Source organism: Pseudophryne corroboree, chromosome 1 (genome assembly GCF_028390025.1).
Source record: "Pseudophryne corroboree isolate aPseCor3 chromosome 1, aPseCor3.hap2, whole genome shotgun sequence".
Lineage (NCBI taxonomy): Eukaryota > Metazoa > Chordata > Amphibia > Anura > Myobatrachidae > Pseudophryne > Pseudophryne corroboree.
Window position 1 is genome coordinate 657,495,156 of NC_086444.1, and position 16,079 is coordinate 657,511,234.

Sequence of the window (16,079 nt, forward strand, 5' to 3'; positions counted from 1 at the left end):
GCTTGCTTCCTATTATTCTAATAGTTTGAATATTTGGGTTAAACCAGTATTCAGCTTCCCTACAACCTTTAGACTTAATTGCTGCTTGCGCCTCTAGGGTAAGCTTGCCGTCACCGTTAGTATAGCATCATGCTGTGCCGTATAGTCCCATGCGGCATAGCATTGTGCTATATGGTGCCTTCCTGACATCCGTCCCATTTGCAGCTTGCTTTCATTTAAAATCCTAATAGTTTGCATTTCAGAATGTAATGCATCTCTAATACTATGCTGTGTTGCATGGCAATGTGCTGTATTTGGTGCTTTCGTACCATTTTAAGTTTCTATCCAGCTTGCTTCTTATTATCCTAATAGTTTGAATATCTGGGTTAATCCAGTATTCAGAGTCCCTACAACCGTTAGACAATTGCTGCTTGCGCCTCTAGGGTAAGCTTGCCATCACCATTAGTATAGCATCATGCTGTACCGTATAGTGCCATGCGGCATAGCATTGTGCTTAATGGTGCCTTCCTGACATCCGTCCCATTTGCAGCTTGCTTTCATTGAAAACCCTAATAGTTTGCATTTCAGAATGTAATGCATCTCTAAAACTATGGTGTGGCATGGCAATGTGCTGTATTTGGTGCTTTTGTACCATTTTAAGTCCCTACCCAGCTTGCTTTTTCTTAATATCCTAATAGTTTGAATATCTGGGTTAATCCAGTATTCAGCATCCCTACAACCGTTAGACATAATTGCTGCTTGCGCCTCTAGGGTAAGCTTGCCGTCACCATTAGTATAGCATCATGCTGTGCCGTATAGTCCCATGCGGCATAGTATTGTGCCTTCCTGACATCCGTCCCATTTGCAGCTTGCTTTCATTGAAAACCCTAATAGTTTGAATTTCAGAATGTAATGCATCTCTAAAACTATGGTGTGGCATGGCAATGTGCTGTATTTGGTGCTTTCGTACCATTTTAAGTCCCTATCCATTCAATAGTTTGAATATCTGGGTTAAACCAGTATTCAGCTTCCCTACAACCTTTTGACTTAATTGCTGCTTGCGCCTCTAGGGTAAGCTTGCCGTCACCGTTAGTATAGCATCATGCTGTGCCGTATTGTACCATGCGGCATAGCATTGTGCTATATGGTGCCTTCCTGACATCTGTCCCATTTGCAGCTTGCTTTCATTTATAATCCTAATAGTTTGCATTTCAGAATATAATGCATCTCTAAAACTATGCTGTGTTGTATGGCATGGCAATGTGCTGTATTTGGTGCTTTCGTACCATTTTAAGTCCCTATCCAGCTTGCTTCCTATTATTCTAATAGTTTGAATATTTGGGTTAAACCAGTATTCAGCTTCCCTACAACCTTTAGACTTAATTGCTGCTTGCGCCTCTAGGGTAAGCTTGCCGTCACCGTTAGTATAGCATCATGCTGTGCCGTATAGTCCCATGCGGCATAGCATTGTGCTATATGGTGCCTTCCTGACATCCGTCCCATTTGCAGCTTGCTTTCATTTAAAATCCTAATAGTTTGCATTTCAGAATGTAATGCATCTCTAATACTATGCTGTGTTGCATGGCAATGTGCTGTATTTGGTGCTTTTGTACCATTTTAAGTCCCTACCCAGCTTGCTTTTTCTTAATATCCTAATAGTTTGAATATCTGGGTTAAACCAGTATTCAGCATCCCTACAACCATTAGACTTAATTGCTGCTTGCACCTCTAAGGTAAGCTTGCCATCACCATTAGTATAGCATCATGCTGTGCCGTATAGTGCCATGCTGCACAGCATTGTGTTATATGGTGCCTTCCTGACATCCGTCCCATTTGCAGCTTGCTTTCATTTAAAATCCTAATAGTTTGCATTTCAGAATGTAATGCATCTCTAAAACTATGCGCTGTTGTATGGCATGGCAATGTGCTGTATTTGGTGCTTTCGTACCATTTTAAGTCCCTACCAAGCTTGATTTTTCTTAATATCCTAATAGTTTGAATATCTGGGTTAATCCAGTATTCAGCATCCCTATAACCGTTAGACTTAATTGCTGCTTGCACCTCTAGGGTAAGCTTGCCATCACCATTAGTATAGCATCATGCTGTGCCGTATAGTGCCATGCGGTACAGCATTGTGCTATATGGTGCCTTCCTGACATCCATCCCATTTGTAGCTTAATTTCATTTCAAATCCTAATAGTTTGCATTTCAGAATGTAATGCATCTCTAATACTATGCTGTGTTGCATGGCAATGTGCTGTATTTGGTGCTTTCATACCATTTTAAGTCCCTACCCAGCTTGCTTTTTCTTAATATCCTAATAGTTTGAATATCTGGGTTAAACCAGTATTCAGCTTCCCTACAACCTTTAGACTTAATTGCTGCTTACACCTCTAGGGTAAGCTTGCCGTCACCGTTAGTATAGCATCATGCTGTGCCGTATTGTACTATGCGGCATAGCATTGTGCTATATGGTGCCTTCCTGACATCCGTCCCATTTGCAGCTTGCTTTCATTTAAAATCCTAATAGTTTGCATTTCAGAATGTAATGCATCTCTAAAACTATGCTGTGTTGTATGGCATGGCAATGTGCTGTATTTGGTGCTTTCGTACCATTTTAACTCCCTATCCAGCTTGCTTCCTATTATCCTAATAGTTTGAATATTTGGGTTAAACCAGTATTCAGCTTCCTACAATCTTTAGACTTAATTGCTGCTTGCGCCTCTAGGGTAAGCTTGCCATCACCGTTAGTATAGCATCATGCTGTGCCGTATAGTGCCATGCGGTACAGCATTGTGCTATATGGTGCCTTCCTGACATCCATTCCATTTGCAGCTTACTTTCATTTCAAATCCTAATAGTTTGCATTTCAGAATGTAATGCATCTCTAAAACTATGCTGTGTTGTATGGCATGGCAATGTGCTGTATTTGGTGCTTTCGTACCATTTTAAGTCCCTACCCAGCTTGCTTCCTATTATCCTAATAGTTTGAATATCTGGGTTAAACCAGTATTCAGCTTCCCTACAACCATTAGACTTAATTGCTGCTTGCGCCTCTAGGGTAAGCTTGCCGTCACCGTTAGTATAGCATCATGCTGTGCCGTATTGTACTATGCGGCATAGCATTGTGCTATATGGTGCCTTCCTGACATCCGTCCCATTTGCAGCTTGCTTTCATTTTAAAATTCTAATAGTTTGCATTTCAGAATGAAATGCATCTCTAAAACTATGGTGTGTTGCATGGCAATGTGCTGTATTTGGTTCATTCGTACCATTTTAAGTCCCTACCCAGCTTGCTTTTTCTTAATATCCTAATAGTTTGAATATCTGGGTTAATCTAGTAATCAGCATTCCTACAACCGTTAGACTTAATTGCTGCTTGCGCCTCTAGGGTAAGCTTGCCGTCACCGTTAGTATAGCATCATGCTGTGCCGTATAGTCCCATGTGGCACAGCATTGTGCTATATGGTGCCTTCCTGAAATCCATTCCATTTGCAGATTACTTTCATTTCAAATCCTAATAGGTTGCATTTCAGAATGTAATGCATCTCTAATCCTATGCTGTGTTGCATGGCAATGTGCTGTATTTGGTGCTTTCGTACCATTTTAAGTCCCTATCCAGCTTGCTTTCCTTAATATCATAATAGTTTGAATATCTGGGTTAAACCAGTATTCAGCTTCCCTACAACCTTTAGACTTAATTGCTGCTTGCGCCTCTAGGGTAAGCTTGCCATCACCATTAGTATAGCATCATGCTGTACCGTATAGTGCCATGCGGCATAGCATTGTGCTTAAAGGTGCCTTCCTGACATCCGTCCCATTTGCAGCTTGCTTTCATTGAAAACCCTAATAGTTTGCATTTCAGAATGTAATGCATCTCTAAAACTATGGTGTGGCATGGCAATGTGCTGTATTTGGTGCTTTTGTACCATTTTAAGTCCCTACCCTGCTTGCTTTTTCTTAATATCCTAATAGTTTGAATATCTGGGTTAAACCAGTATTCAGCTTCCCTACAAACTTTAGACTTAATTGCTGCTTGCGCCTCTAGGGTAAGCTTGCTGTCACCGTTAGTATAGCATCATGCTGTGCCGTATAGTCCCATGCGGCATAGCATTGTGCTATATGGTGCCTTCCTGACATCCGTCCCATTTGCAGCTTGCTTTCATTTAAAATCCTAATAGTTTGCATTTCAGAATGTAATGCATCTCTAATACTATGCTGTGTTGCATGGCAATGTGCTGTATTTGGTGCTTTCGTACCATTTTAAGTTTCTATCCAGCTTGCTTCTTATTATCCTAATAGTTTGAATATCTGGGTTAATCCAGTATTTAGCATCCCTAGAAACCGTTAGACAATTGCTGCTTGCGCCTCTAGGGTAAGCTTGCCGTCACCGTTAGTATAGCATCATGCTGTGCCGTATAGTCCCATGCGGCTTAGCATTGTGCTTAATGGTGCCTTCCTGACATCCGTCCCATTTGCAGCTTGCTTTCATTGAAAACCCTAATAGTTTGCATTTCAGAATGTAATGCATCTCTAAAACTATGGTGTGGCATGGCAATGTGCTGTATTTGGTGCTTTTGTACCATTTTAAGTCCCTACCCAGCTTGCTTTTTCTTAATATCCTAATAGTTTGAATATCTGGGTTAATCCAGTATTCAGCATCCCTACAACCGTTAGACATAATTGCTGCTTGCGCCTCTAGGGTAAGCTTGCCGTCACCATTAGTATAGCATCATGCTGTGCCGTATAGTCCCATGCGGCATAGTATTGTGCCTTCCTGACATCCGTCCCATTTGCAGCTTGCTTTCATTGAAAACCCTAATAGTTTGCATTTCAGAATGTAATGCATCTCTAAAACTATGGTGTGGCATGGCAATGTGCTGTATTTGGTGCTTTCGTACCATTTTAAGTCCCTATCCATTCAATAGTTTGAATATCTGGGTTAAACCAGTATTCAGCTTCCCTACAACCTTTTGACTTAATTGCTGCTTGCGCCTCTAGGGTAAGCTTGCCGTCACCGTTAGTATAGCATCATGCTGTGCCGTATTGTACCATGCGGCATAGCATTGTGCTATATGGTGCCTTCCTGACATCTGTCCCATTTGCAGCTTGCTTTCATTTAAAATCCTAATAGTTTGCATTTCAGAATGTAATGCATCTCTAAAACTATGCTGTGTTGTATGGCATGGCAATGTGCTGTATTTGGTGCTTTCGTACCATTTTAAGTCCCTATCCAGCTTGCTTCCTATTATCCTAATAGTTTGAATATTTGGGTTAAACCAGTATTCAGCTTCCCTACAACCTTTAGACTTAATTGCTGCTTGCGCCTCTAGGGTAAGCTTGCCGTCACCGTTAGTATAGCATCATGCTGTGCCGTATAGTCCCATGCGGCATAGCATTGTGCTATATGGTGCCTTCCTGACATCCGTCCTATTTGCAGCTTGCTTTCATTTAAAATCCTAATAGTTTGCATTTCAGAATGTAATGCATCTCTAATACTATGCTGTCTTGCATGGCAATGTGCTGTATTTGGTGCTTTTGTACCATTTTAAGTCCCTACCCAGCTTGCTTTTTCTTAATATCCTAATAGTTTGAATATCTGGGTTAAACCAGTATTCAGCATCCCTACAACCGTTAGACTTAATTGCTGCTTCGTATCATTTTAAGTCCCTATCCAGCTTGCTTCTTATTATCCTAATAGTTTGAATATCTGGGTTTATCCAGTATTCAGCAATCCTACAACCGTTAGACTTAATTGCTGCTTGCACCTCTAGGGTAAGCTTGCCATCACCATTAGTATAGCATCATGCTGTGCCGTATTGTACCATGCGGCATAGCATTGTGCTATATGGTGCCTTCCTGACATCCGTCCCATTTGCAGCTTGCTTTCATTGAAAACACTAATAGTTTGCATTTCAGAATGTAATGCATCTCTAAAACTATGGTGTGTTGCATGGCAATGTGCTGTATTTGGTGCTTTCGTACCATTTTAAGTTTCTATCCAGCTTGCTTCTTATTATCCTAATAGTTTGAATATCTGGTTTAATCCAGTATTCAGCATCCCTACAACCGTTAGACTTAATTGCTGCTTGCACCTCTAGGGTTAGCTTGCCATCACCATTAGTATAGCATCATGCTGTGCCGTATAGTGCCATGCGGTACAGCATTGTGCTATATGGTGCCTTCCTGACATCAATCCCATTTGCAGCTTGCTTTCATTGAAAACCCTAATAGTTTGCATTTCAGAATGTAATGCATCTCTAAAACTATGGTGTGTTGCATGGCAATGTGCTGTATTTGGTGCTTTTGTACCATTTTAAGTCCCTACCCAGCTTGCTTTTTCTTAATATCCTAATAGTTTGAATATCTGGGTTAAACCAGTATTCAGCTTCCCTACAACCTTTAGACTTAATTGCTGCTTGCGCCTCTAGGGTAAGCTTGCCGTCACTGTTAGTATAGCATCATGCTGTACCGTATTGTACCATGCGGCATAGCATTGTGCTATATGGTGCCTTCCTGACATCCGTCCCATTTGCAGCTTGCTTTCATTTAAAATCCTAATAGTTTGCATTTCAGAATGTATTGCATCTCTAAAACTATGCTGTGTTGCATGGCAATGAGCTGTATTTGGTGCTTTCGTACCATTTTAAGTCCCTATCCAGCTTGCTTCTTATTATCCTAATAGTTTGAATATCTGGGTTAATCCAGTATTCAGCATCCCTACAACCGTTAGACATAATTGCTGCTTGCGCCTCTAGGGTAAGCTTGCCGTCACCGTTAGTATAGCATCATGCTGTGCCGTATAGTCCCATGCGGCATAGCATTGTGCTATATGGTGCCTTCCTGACATCCGTCCCATTTGCAGCTTGCTTTCATTTAAAATCTTAATAGTTTGCATTTCAGAATGTAATGCATCTCTAAAACTAAGCTGTGTTGCATGGCAATGTGCTGTATTTGGTGCTTTCGTACCATTTTAAGTTTCTATCCAGCTTGCTTCTTATTATCCTAATAGTTTGAATATCTGGGTTAAACCAGTATTCAGCTTCCCTACAACCTTTAGACTTAATTGCTGCTTGCGCCTCTAGGGTAAGCTTGCCATCACCATTAGTATAGCATCATGCTGTACCGTATAGTGCCATGCGGCATAGCATTGTGCTTAATGGTGCCTTCCTGACATCCGTCCCATTTGCAGCTTGCTTTCATTGAAAACCCTAATAGTTTGCATTTCAGAATGTAATGCATCTCTAAAACTATGGTGTGGCATGGCAATGTGCTGTATTTGGTGCTTTTGTACCATTTTAAGTCCCTACCCAGCTTGCTTTTTCTTAATATCCTAATAGTTTGAATATCTGGGTTAAACCAGTATTCAGCTTCCCTACAAACTTTAGACTTAATTGCTGCTTGCGCCTCTAGGGTAACCTTGCTGTCACTGTTAGTATAGCATCATGCTGTGCCGTATAGTCCCATGCGGCATAGCATTGTGCTATATGGTGCCTTCCTGACATCCGTCCCATTTGCAGCTTGCTTTCATTTAAAATCCTAATAGTTTGCATTTCAGAATGTAATGCATCTCTAATACTATGCTGTGTTGCATGGCAATGTGCTGTATTTGGTGCTTTCGTACCATTTTAAGTTTCTATCCAGCTTGCTTCTTATTATCCTAATAGTTTGAATATCTGGGTTAATCCAGTATTCAGCATCCCTAGAAACCGTTAGACAATTGCTGCTTGCGCCTCTAGGGTAAGCTTGCCGTCACCGTTAGTATAGCATCATGCTGTGCCGTATAGTCCCATGCGGCATAGCATTGTGCTTAATGGTGCCTTCCTGACATCCGTCCCATTTGCAGCTTGCTTTCATTGAAAACCCTAATAGTTTGCATTTCAGAATGTAATGCATCTCTAAAACTATGGTGTGGCATGGCAATGTGCTGTATTTGGTGCTTTTGTACCATTTTAAGTCCCTACCCAGCTTGCTTTTTCTTAATATCCTAATAGTTTGAATATCTGGGTTAATCCAGTATTCAGCATCCCTACAACCGTTAGACATAATTGCTGCTTGCGCCTCTAGGGTAAGCTTGCCGTCACCATTAGTATAGCATCATGCTGTGCCGTATAGTCCCATGCGGCATAGTATTGTGCCTTCCTGACATCCGTCCCATTTGCAGCTTGCTTTCATTGAAAACCCTAATAGTTTGCATTTCAGAATGTAATGCATCTCTAAAACTATGGTGTGGCATGGCAATGTGCTGTATTTGGTGCTTTCGTACCATTTTAAGTCCCTATCCATTCAATAGTTTGAATATCCGGGTTAAACCAGTATTCAGCTTCCCTACAACCTTTTGACTTAATTGCTGCTTGCGCCTCTAGGGTAAGCTTGCCGTCACCGTTAGTATAGCATCATGCTGTGCCGTATTGTACCATGCGGCATAGCATTGTGCTATATGGTGCCTTCCTGACATCTGTCCCATTTGCAGCTTGCTTTCATTTAAAATCCTAATAGTTTGCATTTCAGAATGTAATGCATCTCTAAAACTATGGTGTGGCATGGCAATGTACTGTATTTGGTGCTTTCATACCATTTTAAGTCCCTACCCAGCTTGCTTTTTCTTAATATCCTAATAGTTTGAATATCTGGGTTAAACCAGTATTCAGCTTCCCTACAACCTTTAGACTTAATTGCTGCTTGCGCCTCTAGGGTAAGCTTGCCGTCACTGTTAGTATAGCATCATGCTATACCGTATTGTACCATGCGGCATAACATTGTGCTATATGGTGCCTTCCTGACATCCGTCCCATTTGCAGCTTGCTTTCATTTAAAATCCTAATAGTTTGCATTTCAGAATGTATTGCATCTCTAAAACTATGCTGTGTTGCATGGCAATGAGCTGTATTTGGTGCTTTCGTACCATTTTAAGTCCCTATCCAGCTTGCTTCTTATTATCCTAATAGTTTGAATATCTGGGTTAATCCAGTATTCAGCATCCCTACAACCGTTAGACATAATTGCTGCTTGCGCCTCTAGGGTAAGCTTGCCGTCACCGTTAGTATAGCATCATGCTGTGCCGTATAGTCCCATGCAGCATAGCATTGTGCTATATGGTGCCTTCCTGACATCCGTCCCATTTGCAGCTTGCTTTCATTTAAAATCTTAATAGTTTGCATTTCAGAATGTAATGCATCTCTAAAACTAAGCTGTGTTGCATGGCAATGTGCTGTATTTGGTGCTTTCGTACCATTTTAAGTTTCTATCCAGCTTGCTTCTTATTATCCTAATAGTTTGAATATCTGGGTTAATCCAGTATTCAGCATCCCTACAACCGTTAGACATAATTGCTGCTTGCGCCTCTAGGGTAAGCTTGCCGTCACCGTTAGTATAGCATCATGCTGTGCCGTATAGTCCCATGCGGCATAGCATTGTGCTATATGGTGCCTTCCTGACATCCGTCCCATTTGCAGCTTGCTTTCATTTAAAATCTTAATAGTTTGCATTTCAGAATGTAATGCATCTCTAAAACTAAGCTGTGTTGCATGGCAATGTGCTGTATTTGGTGCTTTCGTACCATTTTAAGTTTCTATCCAGCTTGCTTCTTATTATCCTAATAGTTTGAATATCTGGGTTAAACCAGTATTCAGCTTCCCTACAACCTTTAGACTTAATTGCTGCTTGCGCCTCTAGGGTAAGCTTGCCATCACCATTAGTATAGCATCATGCTGTACCGTATAGTGCCATGCGGCATAGCATTGTGCTTAATGGTGCCTTCCTGACATCCGTCCCATTTGCAGCTTGCTTTCATTGAAAACCCTAATAGTTTGCATTTCAGAATGTGATGCATCTCTAAAACTATGGTGTGGCATGGCAATGTGCTGTATTTGGTGCTTTTGTACCATTTTAAGTCCCTACCCAGCTTGCTTTTTCTTAATATCCTAATAGTTTGAATATCTGGGTTAAACCAGTATTCAGCTTCCCTACAAACTTTAGACTTAATTGCTGCTTGCGCCTCTAGGGTAAGCTTGCTGTCACTGTTAGTATAGCATCATGCTGTGCCGTATAGTCCCATGCGGCATAGCATTGTGCTATATGGTGCCTTCCTGACATCCGTCCCATTTGCAGCTTGCTTTCATTTAAAATCCTAATAGTTTGCATTTCAGAATGTAATGCATCTCTAATACTATGCTGTGTGGCATGGCAATGTGCTGTATTTGGTGCTTTTGTACCATTTTAAGTCCCTATCCAGCTTGCTTCCTATTATCCTAATAGTTTGAATATTTGGGTTAAACCAGTATTCAGCTTCCCTACAACCTTTAGACTTAATTGCTGCTTGCGCCTCTAGGGTAAGCTTGCCGTCACCGTTAGTATAGCATCATGCTGTGCCGTATAGTCCCATGCGGCATAGCATTGTGCTATATGGTGCCTTCCTGACATCCGTCCCATTTGCAGCTTGCTTTTATTTAAAATCCTAATAGTTTGCATTTCAGAATGTAATGCATCTCTAAAACTAAGCTGTGTTGCATGGCAATGTGCTGTATTTGGTGCTTTCGTACCATTTTAAGTTTCTATCCAGCTTGCTTCTTATTATCCTAATAGTTTGAATATCTGGGTTAATCCAGTATTCAGCATCCCTACAACCGTTAGACATAATTGCTGCTTGCGCCTCTAGGGTAAGCTTGCCGTCACCGTTAGTATAGCATCATGCTGTGCCGTATAGTCCCATGCAGCATAGCATTGTGCTATATGGTGCCTTCCTGACATCCGTCCCATTTGCAGCTTGCTTTCATTTAAAATCTTAATAGTTTGCATTTCAGAATGTAATGCATCTCTAAAACTAAGCTGTGTTGCATGGCAATGTGCTGTATTTGGTGCTTTCGTACCATTTTAAGTTTCTATCCAGCTTGCTTCTTATTATCCTAATAGTTTGAATATCTGGGTTAATCCAGTATTCAGCATCCCTACAACCGTTAGACATAATTGCTGCTTGCGCCTCTAGGGTAAGCTTGCCGTCACCGTTAGTATAGCATCATGCTGTGCCGTATAGTCCCATGCGGCATAGCATTGTGCTATATGGTGCCTTCCTGACATCCGTCCCATTTGCAGCTTGCTTTCATTTAAAATCTTAATAGTTTGCATTTCAGAATGTAATGCATCTCTAAAACTAAGCTGTGTTGCATGGCAATGTGCTGTATTTGGTGCTTTCGTACCATTTTAAGTTTCTATCCAGCTTGCTTCTTATTATCCTAATAGTTTGAATATCTGGGTTAAACCAGTATTCAGCTTCCCTACAACCTTTAGACTTAATTGCTGCTTGCGCCTCTAGGGTAAGCTTGCCATCACCATTAGTATAGCATCATGCTGTACCGTATAGTGCCATGCGGCATAGCATTGTGCTTAATGGTGCCTTCCTGACATCCGTCCCATTTGCAGCTTGCTTTCATTGAAAACCCTAATAGTTTGCATTTCAGAATGTGATGCATCTCTAAAACTATGGTGTGGCATGGCAATGTGCTGTATTTGGTGCTTTTGTACCATTTTAAGTCCCTACCCAGCTTGCTTTTTCTTAATATCCTAATAGTTTGAATATCTGGGTTAAACCAGTATTCAGCTTCCCTACAAACTTTAGACTTAATTGCTGCTTGCGCCTCTAGGGTAAGCTTGCTGTCACTGTTAGTATAGCATCATGCTGTGCCGTATAGTCCCATGCGGCATAGCATTGTGCTATATGGTGCCTTCCTGACATCCGTCCCATTTGCAGCTTGCTTTCATTTAAAATCCTAATAGTTTGCATTTCAGAATGTAATGCATCTCTAATACTATGCTGTGTTGCATGGCAATGTGCTGTATTTGGTGCTTTCGTACCATTTTAAGTTTCTATCCAGCTTGCTTCTTATTATCCTAATAGTTTGAATATCTGGGTTAATCCAGTATTCAGCACCCCTAGAAACCGTTAGACAATTGCTGCTTGCGCCTCTAGGGTAAGCTTGCCGTCACCGTTAGTATAGCATCATGCTGTGCCGTATAGTCCCATGCGGCATAGCATTGTGCTTAATGGTGCCTTCCTGACATCCGTCCCATTTGCAGCTTGCTTTCATTGAAAACCCTAATAGTTTGCATTTCAGAATGTAATGCATCTCTAAAACTATGGTGTGGCATGGCAATGTGCTGTATTTGGTGCTTTTGTACCATTTTAAGTCCCTACCCAGCTTGCTTTTTCTTAATATCCTAATAGTTTGAATATCTGGGTTAATCCAGTATTCAGCATCCCTACAACCGTTAGACATAATTGCTGCTTGCGCCTCTAGGGTAAGCTTGCCGTCACCATTAGTATAGCATCATGCTGTGCCGTATAGTCCCATGCGGCATAGTATTGTGCCTTCCTGACATCCGTCCCATTTGCAGCTTGCTTTCATTGAAAACCCTAATAGTTTGCATTTCAGAATGTAATGCATCTCTAAAACTATGGTGTGGCATGGCAATGTGCTGTATTTGGTGCTTTCGTACCATTTTAAGTCCCTATCCATTCAATAGTTTGAATATCTGGGTTAAACCAGTATTCAGCTTCCCTACAACCTTTTGACTTAATTGCTGCTTGCGCCTCTAGGGTAAGCTTGCCGTCACCGTTAGTATAGCATCATGCTGTGCCGTATTGTACCATGCGGCATACAGTAGCATTGTGCTATATGGTACCTTCCTGACATCTGTCCCATTTGCAGCTTGCTTTCATTTAAAATCCTAATAGTTTGCATTTCAGAATGTAATGCATCTCTAAAACTATGCTGTGTTGTATGGCATGGCAATGTGCTGTATTTGGTGCTTTTGTACCATTTTAAGTCCCTATCCAGCTTGCTTCCTATTATCCTAATAGTTTGAATATTTGGGTTAAACCAGTATTCAGCTTCCCTACAACCTTTAGACTTAATTGCTGCTTGCGCCTCTAGGGTAAGCTTGCCGTCACCGTTAGTATAGCATCATGCTGTGCCGTATAGTCCCATGCGGCATAGCATTGTGCTATATGGTGCCTTCCTGACATCCGTCCTATTTGCAGATTGCTTTCATTTAAAATCCTAATAGTTTGCATTTCAGAATGTAATGCATCTCTAATACTATGCTGTCTTGCATGGCAATGTGCTGTATTTGGTGCTTTTGTACCATTTTAAGTCCCTACCCAGCTTGCTTTGTCTTAATATCCTAATAGTTTGAATATCTGGGTTAAACCAGTATTCAGCATCCCTACAACCGTTAGACTTAATTGCTGCTTCGTATAATTTTAAGTCCCTATCCAGCTTGCTTCTTATTATCCTAATAGTTTGAATATCTGGGTTTATCCAGTATTCAGCAATCCTACAACCGTTAGACTTAATTGCTGCTTGCACCTCTAGGGTAAGCTTGCCATCACCATTAGTATAGCATCATGCTGTGCCGTATTGTACCATGCGGCATAGCATTGTGCTATATGGTGCCTTCCTGACATCCGTCCCATTTGCAGCTTGCTTTCATTGAAAACACTAATAGTTTGCATTTCAGAATGTAATGCATCTCTAAAACTATGGTGTGTTGCATGGCAATGTGCTGTATTTGGTGCTTTCGTACCATTTTAAGTTTCTATCCAGCTTGCTTCTTATTATCCTAATAGTTTGAATATCTGGTTTAATCCAGTATTCAGCATCCCTACAACCGTTAGACTTAATTGCTGCTTGCACCTCTAGGGTTAGCTTGCCATCACCATTAGTATAGCATCATGCTGTGCCGTATAGTGCCATGCGGTACAGCATTGTGCTATATGGTGCCTTCCTGACATCCATCCCATTTGCAGCTTGCTTTCATTGAAAACCCTAATAGTTTGCATTTCAGAATGTAATGCATCTCTAAAACTATGGTGTGTTGCATGGCAATGTGCTGTATTTGGTGCTTTTGTACCATTTTAAGTCCCTACCCAGCTTGCTTTTTCTTAATATCCTAATAGTTTGAATATCTGGGTTAAACCAGTATTCAGCTTCCCTACAACCTTTAGACTTAATTGCTGCTTGCGCCTCTAGGGTAAGCTTGCCGTCACTGTTAGTATAGCATCATGCTGTACCGTATTGTACCATGCGGCATAGCATTGTGCTATATGGTGCCTTCCTGACATCCGTCCCATTTGCAGCTTGCTTTCATTTAAAATCCTAATAGTTTGCATTTCAGAATGTATTGCATCTCTAAAACTATGCTGTGTTGCATGGCAATGAGCTGTATTTGGTGCTTTCGTACCATTTTAAGTCCCTATCCAGCTTGCTTCTTATTATCCTAATAGTTTGAATATCTGGGTTAATCCAGTATTCAGCATCCCTACAACCGTTAGACATAATTGCTGCTTGCGCCTCTAGGGTAAGCTTGCCGTCACCGTTAGTATAGCATCATGCTGTGCCGTATAGTCCCATGCGGCATAGCATTGTGCTATATGGTGCCTTCCTGACTTCCGTCCCATTTGCAGCTTGCTTTCATTTAAAATCTTAATAGTTTGCATTTCAGAATGTAATGCATCTCTAAAACTAAGCTGTGTTGCATGGCAATGTGCTGTATTTGGTGCTTTCGTACCATTTTAAGTTTCTATCCAGCTTGCTTCTTATTATCCTAATAGTTTGAATATCTGGGTTAAACCAGTATTCAGCTTCCCTACAACCTTTAGACTTAATTGCTGCTTGCGCCTCTAGGGTAAGCTTGCCATCACCATTAGTATAGCATCATGCTGTACCGTATAGTGCCATGCGGCATAGCATTGTGCTTAATGGTGCCTTCCTGACATCCGTCCCATTTGCAGCTTGCTTTCATTGAAAACCCTAATAGTTTGCATTTCAGAATGTAATGCATCTCTAAAACTATGGTGTGGCATGGCAATGTGCTGTATTTGGTGCTTTTGTACCATTTTAAGTCCCTACCCAGCTTGCTTTTTCTTAATATCCTAATAGTTTGAATATCTGGGTTAAACCAGTATTCAGCTTCCCTACAAACTTTATACTTAATTGCTGCTTGCGCCTCTAGGGTAAGCTTGCTGTCACTGTTAGTATAGCATCATGCTGTGCCGTATAGTCCCATGCGGCATAGCATTGTGCTATATGGTGCCTTCCTGACATCCGTCCCATTTGCAGCTTGCTTTCATTTAAAATCCTAATAGTTTGCATTTCAGAATGTAATGCATCTCTAATACTATGCTGTGTTGCATGGCAATGTGCTGTATTTGGTGCTTTCGTACCATTTTAAGTTTCTATCCAGCTTGCTTCTTATTATCCTAATAGTTTGAATATCTGGGTTAATCCAGTATTCAGCATCCCTAGAAACCGTTAGACAATTGCTGCTTGCGCCTCTAGGGTAAGCTTGCCGTCACCGTTAGTATAGCATCATGCTGTGCCGTATAGTCCCATGCGGCATAGCATTGTGCTTAATGGTGCCTTCCTGACATCCGTCCCATTTGCAGCTTGCTTTCATTGAAAACCCTAATAGTTTGCATTTCAGAATGTAATGCATCTCTAAAACTTTGGTGTGGCATGGCAATGTGCTGTATTTGGTGCTTTTGTACCATTTTAAGTCCCTACCCAGCTTGCTTTTTCTTAATATCCTAATAGTTTGAATATCTGGGTTAATCCAGTATTCAGCATCCCTACAACCGTTAGACATAATTGCTGCTTGCGCCTCTAGGGTAAGCTTGCCGTCACCATTAGTATAGCATCATGCTGTGCCGTATAGTCCCATGCGGCATAGTATTGTGCCTTCCTGACATCCGTCCCATTTGCAGCTTGCTTTCATTGAAAACCCTAATAGTTTGCATTTCAGAATGTAATGCATCTCTAAAACTATGGTGTGGCATGGCAATGTGCTGTACTTGGTGCTTTCGTACCATTTTAAGTCCCTATCCATTCAATAGTTTTAATATCTGGGTTAAACCAGTATTCAGCTTCCCTACAACCTTTTGACTTAATTGCTGCTTGCGCCTCTAGGGTAAGCTTGCTGTCACCGTTAGTATAGCATCATGCTGTGCCGTATTGTACCATGCGGCATAGCATTGTGCTATATGGTGCTTTCCTGACATCTGTCCCATTTGCAGCTTGCTTTCATTTAAAATCCTAATAGTTTGC